Below are 14316 nucleotides of genomic sequence, written 5' to 3' on the forward strand. Positions count from 1 at the left end.
CATCCCCCACCCCCACCCACTATATATACGAAATTGGGGGAATCGTAAAATTCCACAATCGAAATTTATTGGATCTAAACAACAAAAACAAAAGTTATGGCTTCTCTTGTTCTTCTTTTATCTGAGCTTCTGAAACACCATGATGCTGAATTCGGCAACATATCATCATCATCATCATCATCAAGACCTTCTTGTTTTTCCGGTGAGGTGGCGGCGGCAGCAGCTGTCGGCGGCAGTGGTGGTGGGTCGTGCGCAACCGCAAAGAGGGTCACCGGAAAGTCGTCAAGAAATGGGGTTGGAGGACACCGTAGGGAGGAGGAATTGGTGGTAGATGAAGTTGAGTTGAGGGTTTGTGTTGAATTTGTTTGATTTTTAGTGTTTGGAAAGTGAATGCTGCTAACAATCACTTGTAAATTTTGCAATATAATCTATACATTAGTTTCGTGTTAAAGTTAATTCGTTGATATTTTAACCACAAGGGTGGTGCCTGATTGGTTTGAGTTTGACTCCAAAGATCAAAAGTATCAAGAGGTATCAGGTTCAAATCCAAGGAGAAATAAAGATCCCCTTGTGGCCACGTAGGTTCAAATGCGGTGACTTCAGACTATCTGCAAAACAAGTGGTCGCCTTGGGATTAGTCGGGTCGCATAGCGGGTTGGATATTCAGGTTAATAAAAAAAATTGTTGATATTTTCATCTAGAAACCTTAAATATTTTGAAAATCTACAAACTACCTATTTTATGTAGTATTCATTATTAATTACCTTGAATAGTCATGAATATTACATAAAATAAGTGATTCTCAGAGGTTTTTTTTTAAATACTTATGGTTTGTTTCATTTGAAGGATTTGAATTGGAATGAATTTGAAACGAAATTGGATTTCAATATTTATAAATAACATTTCGTTCTTATCGATGACAACATTTAGCTTTATTCTTTAAACTTTCGTCATGTAAATTGACCATTTTAACCTTGGTGACTAATAAAATAAATGCTTGTTTTTGACTAAATAGACATAGGATAATATAGGTTAATATGTCAAAAAGACTGTTTTACCCTTAATCATGTAACTTAACACATAAATACATCATGATTGGCTTACCAAATTGGATGCATAAATGCAAAATGGTCATAAAAGTGGTTGAGGCTAATTTCCCAAAATTACAAAAATTAATTTATTTTAACAATTTTATTGAATATCTGATTCGATGAAATCTAAGTATCGTTCGATAAACGAATTTATCGACGTTTTATTTACATTTCATTCATACCCTTTTATTTGTTTACTGATTGATTTATTCGAACCTCGTGATCGTAATTCTTTCCATCGCCCCTTGTTGTCTCGTCAATCCAGTTGGAGAGTCTTACGCTAACCTCTTGTAACCATCGTTGCTCTTGGTCACCATCGTTAGCAACAGGGTTGTCCTCGAGCAATGGCGAGACGTGCACTTGCCCAATGCTGAACAAAGATAGAAGTCACGTATTTTTTTTAATTGGTAGTATTGATTTAAAATGTATAAAAAAATTGACTCGAAGTTCCATAACCATTTGACCGAAGCAAAAATCCATCCATAAGAAAGATTTCCGGGTTCGTTTTGGTTTGATGGAATGTTTTTCTGTGGGATTTGGATTTCGTGAAAGGATTTGAAACGTTTGGTGCTTGGTTTGTAGGATTTGAAATGAAGTTGAATTATGTTCTTTATAAATAATTTACAAAAACAAATTATAAAAATAATTAAATTACCTTTTTATAAACTGATTATTACAAAACTAGTGTTTTTAACATATTTTAAAATATTATTACAAATTAATCCTATAAAATCTAGATATTTTTGCAAACCATGATGATCATCTTGTTTTTTTCAAAATTACAGGGATGAAAAGCGTTAATTTCAACAAATCATAGGAATCAAATATGTAGTTGAGCTTGGCTCCAAAAGTCAAAAGTACCAGGAGGTCCCAAGTTCAAATCCAATGAGAAATAAAAATCCACTTGTGGCCACGGAGGTTCAAATGCAGTGACTCTGAGCTATCTACAATTCACATCTATTTGTTTCAATCCAAAACAAAATTTTAAAACCTCGTTTAAGTTTAGAGCAATCTAATTCGATTACAACCCGATGACCTTGAAAGTTGGACGTATAATAAGCCCCTCAAAATTAGGCTCGGATGTGTGGTGATGTGAACTCGTCTTCTCTCAAAACGATGTGTGGATCCATGATTTTTTCTTGAGAACATGTTCTTAAAAATATATTGCATTTCAGATAACTGTTTGGAAAGATTTATGTTAGACCCCACTGGGATCAACAATTTATTAAATTCACACATTTCGAAGACGCTCTTAAATTTGCATAGATCACTTCAGTCGGTGTCATTTCTCAAATGTTATTCTTGAATCTTTAGTACAACCTATTCGATTTGGTTTGCAAGAAATGAAGGTATATTTAAACGAAAATACATACATATATATAGGGGCCTATTCAAGGGAGAACTGAGTTGTTTGTGGTAACTGTGAGAACCAATATTAACCACAAATCAATAGATAAATTAGGAAATTTATAAATTTGGTAATTTTAAATTAAAATCTTAATGTAAGGATATTTTTGGTATTTTAAAACTCTCCTCTCTCCTCTCTTCTCTCTCCAGCCACCGTTCTCCGGCCTCCGGCCACCGTCCTCCGTTGATACCACTGTGATACCTAAAAATATTGACTCTGTTAAACAAAAGATACATTGTGATACCTAATCATATATAAGATGCATAGTGAAACATTGTGTTACATCTTCGATCGACCACACAAACGACATCAATGTGATACCCAAGCACATATATGATGCATTGTGATACCATTGTAGTATCACTGGAGAACGGTGGCCGACGGATGGTGGCCGGAGGACGGTGGCCGGAGAGAGAAGAGAGGAGGGAGGAAAGTTTTAAAATATCAAAAATATCCTTGCATTAATATTTTACTTCAAAATTGCCAAAATTATAAATTTCCTAATTTATATATTGATTTGTGGTTAATATTGGTTCTCACAGTTACCACAAACTAATTAGTTCTCATTTGATTAGGCCCCTATATATATATATATATATATATACTATATTAATAAGCATTTAGACCAAAAGTCTTAATTACAAGTCTTAAAGCATAAAGTACTATCAATTTCTGCAAGAGATTTAAAAATCTCTCAAGTACAAACTATTATGCATAATGTACAAATGCTTAAAACATACCATTTCTTTCGTCAAAGTTTCAGATTTAAGTAAGGGGTTGTTTACCAAATTTTATATTAAGTCATGTCTGGATAAATTTGTCTGTCTGGATAAATTTATGTTACTGTTTACTTTTCTATCTGAATCAACAGTCTGAATAGCATAAATGACCAATTTACCCCTAAGGATGAACTACAAAATATAGCAGCTACGGAAGCAGCAAACACAAAAAAATTAACAGGAAATGAGACACCATACTGTAGCTACGGTAGCATAAGGAATGAGACACCAACAAACAACAGTAAACAACAACAAACAACAACTACGGTAAGCAAACAACAGCAAACATGAAATATATAAGCAAACACATCAGCTATGGTAACAGCAGCTAGGGTAGCAGCAAACACAAGCAAACACATGCTACCATCAACCAATTAGGGTTCTTTAAAGGAGAAGTATAGTAGTTACCTTTGGGGAAGAAGAGGGCGTAGATCAATGGAGGAGAGAGCAATCAACCGATTAGGGTTCTTTGAAGGAGAAGAGGACCATCGATCGATGGAGAAGAGACCGTCGATTAGGGTTATTTAGATCGATTAGGGGCTGTTTACGCATCCGATGGAGAAGAGACCGTCAATCTAGGGTGTTTGCTTGAGAGAGGCACGAGTATAATGTAAGGCCATAAGGGTATAGATAGTCTTTTGACTTGGCTTAACTTGGACAACTCAAGTTTTTCATCTGAGCGAATAAGCCCATTTCTGAGCGAATAAGCCCGAGGTAAATATCCTATTTTGTCTGTCCGAATAAGCCACTTTATCCACTAAGCTCATTAAGCCTTAAGTAAACAGACCCTAAGTCATATTTACATGAAAATATATGTTTGGTCTTCCCATAGTTGTTTGACGCTTTGTTTGTTTCCTATTAATCCAAATTCAAATTTAAAGTTCTGCTTTCTCTTGAATTAAACTGAAATTTGAAGCAACAATATCAGAAAGAGTTTTAGATCCTGCATGTAACCCACCCCAACCCTTCAGCTTTATATGGGTTTGGAAACCCAACATGTGTGCAATTATTTTTCTAATCGATCTTGCTAATAAACCATATTAACCTTCAACTTTATATATTGGTTGATTTATAAAAAGCCACACAAACTCATGATTCAAGACTAAACTAATGTTTCATAATTGTGATTCACCCGTGCTGCATCGCACGGATACACCACTAGTGTGTGTGTGTGTATATACGTATGTATATATGTATGTGTGTATGTTGTGTGTGCACGCACATATCCCATTCGGATGTTTGCAACATCAAAGCAAAAGTAAGTCCTAAGGCTTCCTTTGTGGTGCTATATCATCCGCTTTATGTCATGTATTTCTAAACCCAAACACATATAGTTATTTAGGGGGTGTTTGAGATTGCTTATTTGAAACAACTTATGCTTTTCTAGAAAAACACTTATCAACTTATTATAAGTCAGAAGAGTTTAACTTTTTCAAAAACTTCTTATTACCGGTTTGGCACCGGTATAAGTTGTTTATACAAACAATCAAAAATGGTTATTACCGGTGCCACACCGGAATAAGTCAATAAGTTATTTTTATAAGCAATCTCAAACACCCCCTTAACGGACAGTCTTTCGATGAGAATTTATTTAGACAGCTTGATGATAAATATATGCATTTTTCTCTTTTTTTGCATTATTTTATTTTTCTTTTCTTTTAATATATAAAATAGGGAAAAGTACAATAAAAACCAATGAACTTTTTTGTTTGGAATGATTAAGTCCTTGAACTTTTTTTTGGAACAAATAAGTCCTTGAACTTTCCAAAACATGTTAAATAAGTCATTGGACAATTTTTTGGCACAAATAAGTCCTTGGACATTCTAAAATATGTTAAATAAGTCCTTAGACATTCCAAAAAATGTTAAATAAGTCCTTGGACAATTTTTGGAACAAATAAGTACTTGAACAATCCAAAACATGTTAAATAACTTCTTGAACTTTTATAGAACATGTTGGATACATTCTCATGACTTGTACAACTAGTTAAAATGGTAATTATTTTTTTGTAAATGTAAGTACTTTTTTTTATATTTGTTTAATTTTATAAATCTAAATACTTTTTGGTTCAAAAAATATTTAGGGGCTTAATCGTTCAAAATATGAATGTTCATTGAGTTTTTTTGGGGATTTTTTTCACTATTTTACCACTTTATTTTTTTCAAAAAGTTATTTAACATGTTTTGGATTGTTCAAGAACTTATTTGTTCCAAAAATTGTCTAAGGACTTATTTAACATTTTTTGAAATGTCAAAGGACTTATTTGTTCCAAAAATTGTCCAAGGACTTATTTAACATTTTTTGGAATGTCCAAGGACTTATTTGTTCCAAAAATTGTCCAAGGACTTATTTAACATATTTTGGAATGTTCAAGGACTTATTTAACATGTTTTGGAAAGTCCAAGGACTTATTTGTTCCAAAAAAAAGTCCAAGGACTTAATCATTCCAAACAAGAAAGTTCATTGGTTTTTATTGTACTTTTCCCTATAAAATACGAATAAATTCAATAATTTACTTAAAAGTTATTTTATTTTATTTTTATTGTTTAAATATGAAAGCACAAACGCATTAACTCGAAATTTAAGTAACCTCGTTAATAGCGGCTTTGCACGTAATTTTATGTGATATTGATGATAATTAATTTTTTTGTTTGACAATTTTAATTTTTAAAATCTAATTTTTTTTTGTTTGTCCATTTTAAAAAATAAATTATAACTGAATTATTATTTAAAAAATGTAAAACCACAAGGGTGATGTATGATTGGTTTGAGTTTGACTCAAAAGGTCAAAAGTAACAGGAGGTTTCAGGTTCAAGTCAAGGAGTAATAAAAATCCTCTTGTGGCCATGGAGATTCAAATGCGGTGACTCTGGGCTATTTGCAAAGCAGGTGATCTTCCTGGGATTAGTCGGCTCGCATAGTGGGTTGGATATTCAGGTTAACCAAAAAAAAGAAGTAAAATCACATAAAATGAAAATCTAAGAAATATCGTTACATCTTCAACAATTATGCTATAGTTAAAATCTTTTAAAAAATTGCATCTAACTCCAAAAGTTAGATGATGTTTGTTTTTTAAGAGGTGTTGCAGTCTAAAGTCTTATTTCTCTTCTGATTTATAAGACGTGGTGTTGAAGTCTGAAATCTGAATCAATAAGACTGTATGTTTTTTTTAAACTGATAAATGTCTGAATTTGTTTAAAATTGTCTATTTTACTCGTTAAATTTATAGTGTTGAATTTATAGATAAATTTATACAATTTTACATATTTATTCATCATCATTACGGGATTTACATCTAAATCATATAATTAACATTAATTTAAACGAAAATATGTCATTAACGGTGTTTAACACATTCACATCCTGTTAAAATACAGTAATTGAGAGAGGTGAGGATTGATTTGGTAATGATCGATTGAGAGAAATGATCGATTAAGGTTAATCGATTGAAAAACGTTGTTGTTGAGAAATTGAAAAAAACAATCAGAAACAAATAAGAGGTTAGTTTACCCCTTACTAGATAAGATGAAAAAATAAAACATAAGTGCTTCTGAAAAATTGGAAAAAACAAACAGTCTGAATGACTTATCTCTTAACGATTCAGATATAAGGGACTGATAAAAGTTTTTTATGAAAAACAAACAAGGTCTTACTCTATTTTATTAATTTCTATCTTTAACTATATTATTAAAATATTTTATAGATTTAATAAAATATTTTTTTCGCTTAAAACACTTAAGCTCAACAGAACTGGTATTTTATTAAATGTATGATAATATTTTAATAATATAATTAATGTTGTAATCTCTAAAATGAAGAAATTTTTGGACTTTAGCAGAATTTTTTTAAAAGATTTTGAATTTTAAATCTCAATTTCGAAGAAAAATATGAGAAATGCACTTAACAGTTACTTGATCAATTTCCTCATCAACAAAAAGGGCATGTTCTTTAACTATGGAGTGATCTATCGGTTCACCAAACCCCAATTAAGGGGTTGTATACCAAACGTTTATCGTGTCATCATCTTCACTTATCTTGTCGGATTAAATTTGCAGCCATTTAAATAGATTGGGTAAGTGTTTACCGGGTAAGAGTCTTCAACCTCACTTATATGGTAGGATTCTTGGTCCTTACTATGGCTCTTATCAAGTAAGATTCTCGGTATTTGTCATGCTTAATGGTAAGATTAGGGGTGTTCAAAAAAACCGTTGGACCGCTTAAACCGGCCGAACCAAGTCAAACCGGACCATTTTTGGCGGTTTGAGCAGTCTGGCGGTTTGGTTTGGTTTGGAAAATAGTAAAACCGGGCGGTCCGGTCCGGTCTACGGTTTGGAACCTTTTTTGGGCGGTTTGGACCAAACCGACCAAAAAATATATGTGCGTGTATATATATATATATATATATATATATATATATATATATACACACATACATTATTTAATTATTTATTTTAATATTAGCAAGCCCAATTTTTTTAACTTATGGACTATGGTTCAAATATATATATCTAAGTCCAACATAAAGTTTAACATCTAACATAATTAAAATGGATATTTAATCTAAAATTGTAAATTATATATGTTTTTTTTAAGTTTAAAAATTTAAAGTCCATTAAAGGCCCAAACCGCCTAAACCGGTCAGACCAGACCGCCTTTTCGTGGTCTGGTTTGACCGGTCACTTGATGTCAAATCGTTCGGTTTGAAAATTTTATAAACCGCCATTACGGTTTTGGTTTATGGTTTGAGAGGTTAAACCGCCCAAATCGGACCGCGAACACCCCTAGGTAAGATAAGTGACACTGGTAAGCACTTATCCTGTAAAAGTTTTGGTAAACAGCCCCTAATTGTCACACCTTCTTTAATCCAATGGCCAACTGTCAAATGCTCCTGAAATTGTGCTCTCGAAAACGAGTCCTCAACTAGAGTTGGCCATTAGTGGACACCTACATTCACCAGTTAGAAAAAAACCCTCTTTAATACATTAAGAAATGATGTTCATAGGGGTCAAAAATACTCGTACATAAGAATGTAGACCGCCTATGTGCCGGTTAAAACCACCTTTCACCAGATATGAGTAAACAACCATGTAGAATCAAGTCGCCCTTGCTTTCAAAGATTTCACACACGGGCCACGGCCATCGACTTTCCTCAAATATGGGGGCATCAATCGATTACTACTCAAGGAAACATGCAATTCGGTCTATGCTATATTCCACCATTATTTTTTTAGGTTTGTTGATGTTTCACCCACCTAAGTTCTGGTTCTGGTTCTTCCTACGTGTGTTCGGTTTTTTGGAATTCGTAGGACGTGAGAGTTAACATTAATCGAATTATTTCATTTTAAAAGACATCAAACTTTTCACTTTTGGTATTTAATACGTTAATCTGGTTACATCAATATTTCTTTCATTTGTTACCTTTCAGTATTAATTGCTTTTTAAAAAAAAATATTAATTACACTGAAGGTCCTTGTGGTTTGCTCAAAATCTGAATATGATCTCTTTAAATGCACTATCTACACCGAAGGTACCTAAGTCTTTGTTTTCATAACACAAGTGGTCCCTCAAGTTATCACTGTTAACATGAGATCCGTTAGCCGCCGTATGTGGGAATCACGTGAGGGGCAATTTCGTCAAGATTTAATTTGATAAATGTTCATTTCTTCATCTTTTGTATTCGTGTTTAAGCTTATCAAGGTATTTATTATGAATCCTTATCTTCTTCATTAATAAGATCAAGAATAATCTTTGATTCAAAATCTCTATAAACATACAAGATGCATATACAACCCTAAATCAATTAAAAGAATTCGAAATCCAAAACAGATTGATGGTGGTGGTCTACGCGTTGATAACAGCCCCAAATGTGTGAAGATGGTAGGTTTTGAACTTAAATAATGTCGGCTATAGTTTTATACATGTTGATAAAAGACCCTATACACATGTAAATTTAGACCCCAAATTTTTAGGGACCTTGTTCAAAATCTCACATTTAACATGCTAAAGGACGGTCCTGGATATGGATGTTATAAAAATGATAAGTTAAAGACCATCAATATAGATAGAACGTTTAAAAGACAATATTCAAATAGGGGGGTTCACGTGAAATCAGCTTGTTTTCATGATACCCGTGAGACTACTTTTTTACACTTGAAACTTCACAGCAAAATGATGTGAAAGTAAAAAAAAAACGAACATTCACAACAAAAAAACTGTGAAAGTTACCTTCACAGTATTCTGCTATGAAGTTTCAAATCTAAAAAAATGATCTCACGAATCTCACAAAAACAATATATTGTGATTCACAAAAATATTGAGCGAATCACAATATATTCGGTTTATTTATTTAAAAATAATAATATTTATTAAACAAAGAATTGTTTTGTACGGTGGATGCATGGAATTCAAGAAGTATTTGGTTACGGCTTCCAAAGAATTGGTTAAGGCCTCGATGAATGATTTTTTGTTTTCTATTGGTTGGACGACTTTGGTTTACAGTCACGTGGCTCATAATTGGCTGTCACGTGATAAGCAAATCCCAATACCATTTTTTTATTTTTAATTATTTGCTAGAAACTAATTTTTTTTATTAATTTGGATATCCAACTCGCTATGCGAGCCGATTAATATCAGAATGACCATTTACTTTGCAGAGATAGCTTAGAGTCATCGCATTTGAACCTCTATGGTCATAAGAGGATTTTTATTCCTCCTTGAATTTGAACATGTGACCTCCTGATATTTTTGACCTTTGGAATCAAACTCAAACGAATCAAGCACCACCCTTATGGTTGTTAGAAACTAGTTTCACGATTATTATATTTGATTTTTATTTTAAATGAAAACAAATCATAAATGTAAAAACTGTTAAAAAGACACTTATAAATACGAAATTAGTACGGGGATCATTCGAAAACTTCATACATGAATCAAGGCTCAAATTCGTGTGTGTGTGTGTATAGGGACTGGTTCTTCTGCTAACCCAATAATTGGTATTAACTAATAACTATGTGAATCAATCTTAACCCTTAATATTTGAAATATATGGATTAAATCATGACATATTTGTAATAAATGAAATTTTGAACAAAATTAAACATTGGTGGAACATTCTAGAACATGGGTATTTGTGGAAAAGATCATGACATATGAACACCTATGAAAAATGTTATTGAAATGAACAACATATGGTTATGAACACAATCTTATGAACGTCTTATGGTTAGGAACATATTCTTATGAACGCTTACGAACATCTATGAACATATATGAGAATATTCTTATGAATACCTTATGGTTATATACACGTTTTTATGAAACACGTATGAATATCATTAAATACCATAAAAATAAGTTACACCTAAAAAATTGTAACATCTTGTTAAATACCATCAAAGTAACTTACACATAAAAATTATTTATTTTCCCTTCATTATTAAATCAATTATTTGAAGTTACAACTGCTAAAGAACAAATCTTATTGGTCCAATAAGTTCACAAAGTTAATACAATATTATTGGTTAACATATATATATATATATATATATATATATATGTATATATATATATATTTTCATTAGATCAACCGTTTATGTATTTATGAGAGAGATCGACGGTTACGTATGGTTAGACAGTTAATAAGTAATTGCATAACAACTACAACTATGAATAAGGTTTAAAAACATAAAAAGAAGTTTAGAGCTCTGATCATGCGGATCAGATACCCCAAAGACCAAAGCTCTGATCACAAGCACCAGAGGCTCTAATATCCAACACTTGGGAATTTCAACGAAAACTCAAACATGTGAGCATAAGGCTCTGATTAGACTGTCTTTGAACTTAGACAAAACTTCACTAAGGGATCGTTTACCTAAATGCTTACCCTTAAGAACCAGCACTATAATTTATTTTACCGGGTAAAATTGTAGTACATCAAAATGGTATCATATGCAACAATTTACCCGGTCAAGAGTCGTCACCCTCATTTATCGAGTAAGACTCTCCATCTTTATCGTTGCTCTTACCGGGTAAGAGTTTTGACCCTTGTCATGTTCATCCGGTAAGGAAAATTACCCGATAAACACTTACCGGGTAAGCGTTTAGTAGACGGCCCCTAAGTTCAAGAATAATTTCAAGAAGACTTCCAACCCTCTGAAATTTATCCAGATCCTCCGAAACATTAAAATCCCTAAGTTATCCCTTGGACCCCCCCCCCCCCCCCCCCCCCCCAAACCCTGCAAGGCAGTGCGACCCTCTTGGCCCCCATCTTTCAACGATCTAAGGTGATAAAGGCAACGTTAGTGTGTGTGCACTCTGCACCTCCTTATTTTCATCGTTTCGACTTATCATCTTAATCGATCTCAAGTAAATCAAAATTATACCAGATGATTAAGAACATTGAAATTATCAAAATAACAGATAAAATTAATTTTTATTTTCATGTTTTTAAATAGAGAAAAGATTGAAGCATTGCCAAGTGGTTGACAATTTTCCCATTGAGTTCATATAGCAAGATCTTTTAATGGGTTGATTGTAGAGTCCGTAACCTTTTTTTAGATTTTGCATATTTTCCTCTTCATTTCTCATTTTGTATCTCGAGATTCACATGATTATACTATCTCTTAAACAGATGAGCCACACGGGTCTAGTTAGGGGTGTTCAAAAACCCGACCAATCCAGCATAACCCAATGCGAAATAACTCAACCCGATAGCTAATTAAGTTGTAAAATTTTCAAACAGTAGGTATTGGGTTATTATTCTTTGAACCCGACCCAACCTGATGAACCTGATATTCTTTTATTTCTTGGATTGAAATGATTGTTGAGTTTCCATTAATATGTACATTAAACAATTACATTATCGCACACTCTCTTCATATACACATATTTTCAATCTATCATCCATCTCTATACAACTCATTCGTGTATATATTCAGTAACTGTGAACATATATATATATATATATATATATATATATATATATAGGAGTGATCATATGAAAACCGCTCTCATTTGTGTAAACCACCTTCATCTGTCGATTTCATTGTTTAATCTTATGAAATTTTTTCATGAAATTGTTTAATCTTGTGAAATTGTTTCATATAATACTTTTTTTGATGAAGTTGTTTCATATATGGTTGTGAAATTGTTTCATATAATACTTAATGAAACTGTTTCATGTATTTCTCTAACATTAATTAAACTGTTTCATGTATTTCTCTAAAATTAAAATAATGAAGATGATAATATCTATGATTAACACCATCCACAATAAAAATGATTAATCAACCTCTCATAATTACAAAAAAATGAACAAAATGAAAAATTATGATTGGTTGAATGCGGTTTGCACGGTTTGTACAAATTGAGTGGTTTGCATTTGATCGCTCCCCTATATATATATATATATATATATATATATATATATATATGTAAGTTGAGAAAATTAATTGAATGTGAATATGATATACGTGAAATTTAAAAAGTATGGATAAGTTCTATCAAATGATTGATGATGAAAAAAAAAATTATGATAGAAAAATAACAAATTTAATGTTAAAAGAATATTTTAATATACCAATGTATCAACTTGACCAACCCAGTATGTTTTTAATTTTTTTTTTAAATTTTGTTAGTAAAAAAATCAAAAAATAAAAAGGTAAAAAGTCTTTGTAGTGATTAGCAAAAGCATGTGAAAAAGAATCAAAACCAAGAATTCCGCCCAAATTCATGCTTCTTCAACAATTAATGACTTTGGATAAATTCAATATTTTTTATTTTAAATTAAAAAACATTAATATTTTGTAACTTTTTTTAGAACATATAACATTTATATACGACAAATGCAATAAATAAAATTATACACATCCCTCATCTTTGGTGAGTTTTGAACCCCTTACTTTTTAGAAGACCAAAGACAACAATACTGCTAGACCAAAAACCCTTTGGTAAAATTTTGGACGTTAATATAACATATTTGATAATATTAGTTTCTTTGATGACTTTTTGGTACTTCTTTCTATAAATATATACTTCAAATAATTAATAATGGTTAATTTTTTTTTTTCAAAATTACAACAACGTTCTAAAAAATTGCATGACGCGAGTAGTGGCGGATCCATGACTTTTGCTGAAGGTGGATCAAAGACCTGGAAAAGTGTCTGATTTTTTGTAGAAAAATGTTGAACGGGTTCACGGGAGCCTGCTTGGGGGCTTTATAGGAACGAGTCTCTAATACCACATTAATTCTTGTAACGGTTGTCTAAGTTGTACGTCAGGGTGTCTTGAGACGTGTTATGGTGCGAGTGTATTTAATATGTTATTTATCTTTAATCAATTTCTTTTAACAAAATTTTTAAAATTTGTATCCCTCTTAACATACTAAAGCTTAACATTAATTAATATTAACATAGGGCAAAATGCATAAAATAGCAATCTACTTTCATAAATTTCTTTATTATAGCATTGTACTTTCAGTTTTTCTTATTACAGCAATGTACTTTCAAACTATTTTTTATTAGGATATTGTACTTTGAAAAATTTACCCATTATAACATTGGGTAACCGTTTGATTTAACTTTACCCATTATACTAGGTTTTCATGTCACCTCATTGTCCACGTAGGTTGTCCACATGTATTATAGTGATGTGACTTTCTTAATACATAATTATTTACTTTCAAAATTATTTTATTATAGCATCTTCTAGTTCTTATTAAACACTGTATTTTTAATTTTAATATTTAGATATTTTACATGTTATTTAATAAATATACTAAATGAATTAAAAAAATTTAAATTATTCATTAATATACCAATATCAATAAAACTAGTAGAACACAACTTATCTCGCTAATATTTTTTAAAAAAATATGTGTTTTTTGAAAAAAGAAAAATAAGAATTGTTCATTTTTTACCAAAAAATATTATCTTTTAAAGAATATGTTATATTTGTTCAAAAACTTTTTACTTGACGTATAAATATATTAAATTAATTAGATTTTTTTGAATTATTTATTAATATAACAATATTAAAAAA

This window comes from Cynara cardunculus, assembly GCF_001531365.2.
Source record: "Cynara cardunculus var. scolymus isolate 2C chromosome LG 14, CcrdV1, whole genome shotgun sequence".
In the NCBI taxonomy this organism is placed as follows: Eukaryota; Viridiplantae; Streptophyta; class Magnoliopsida; order Asterales; family Asteraceae; genus Cynara; species Cynara cardunculus.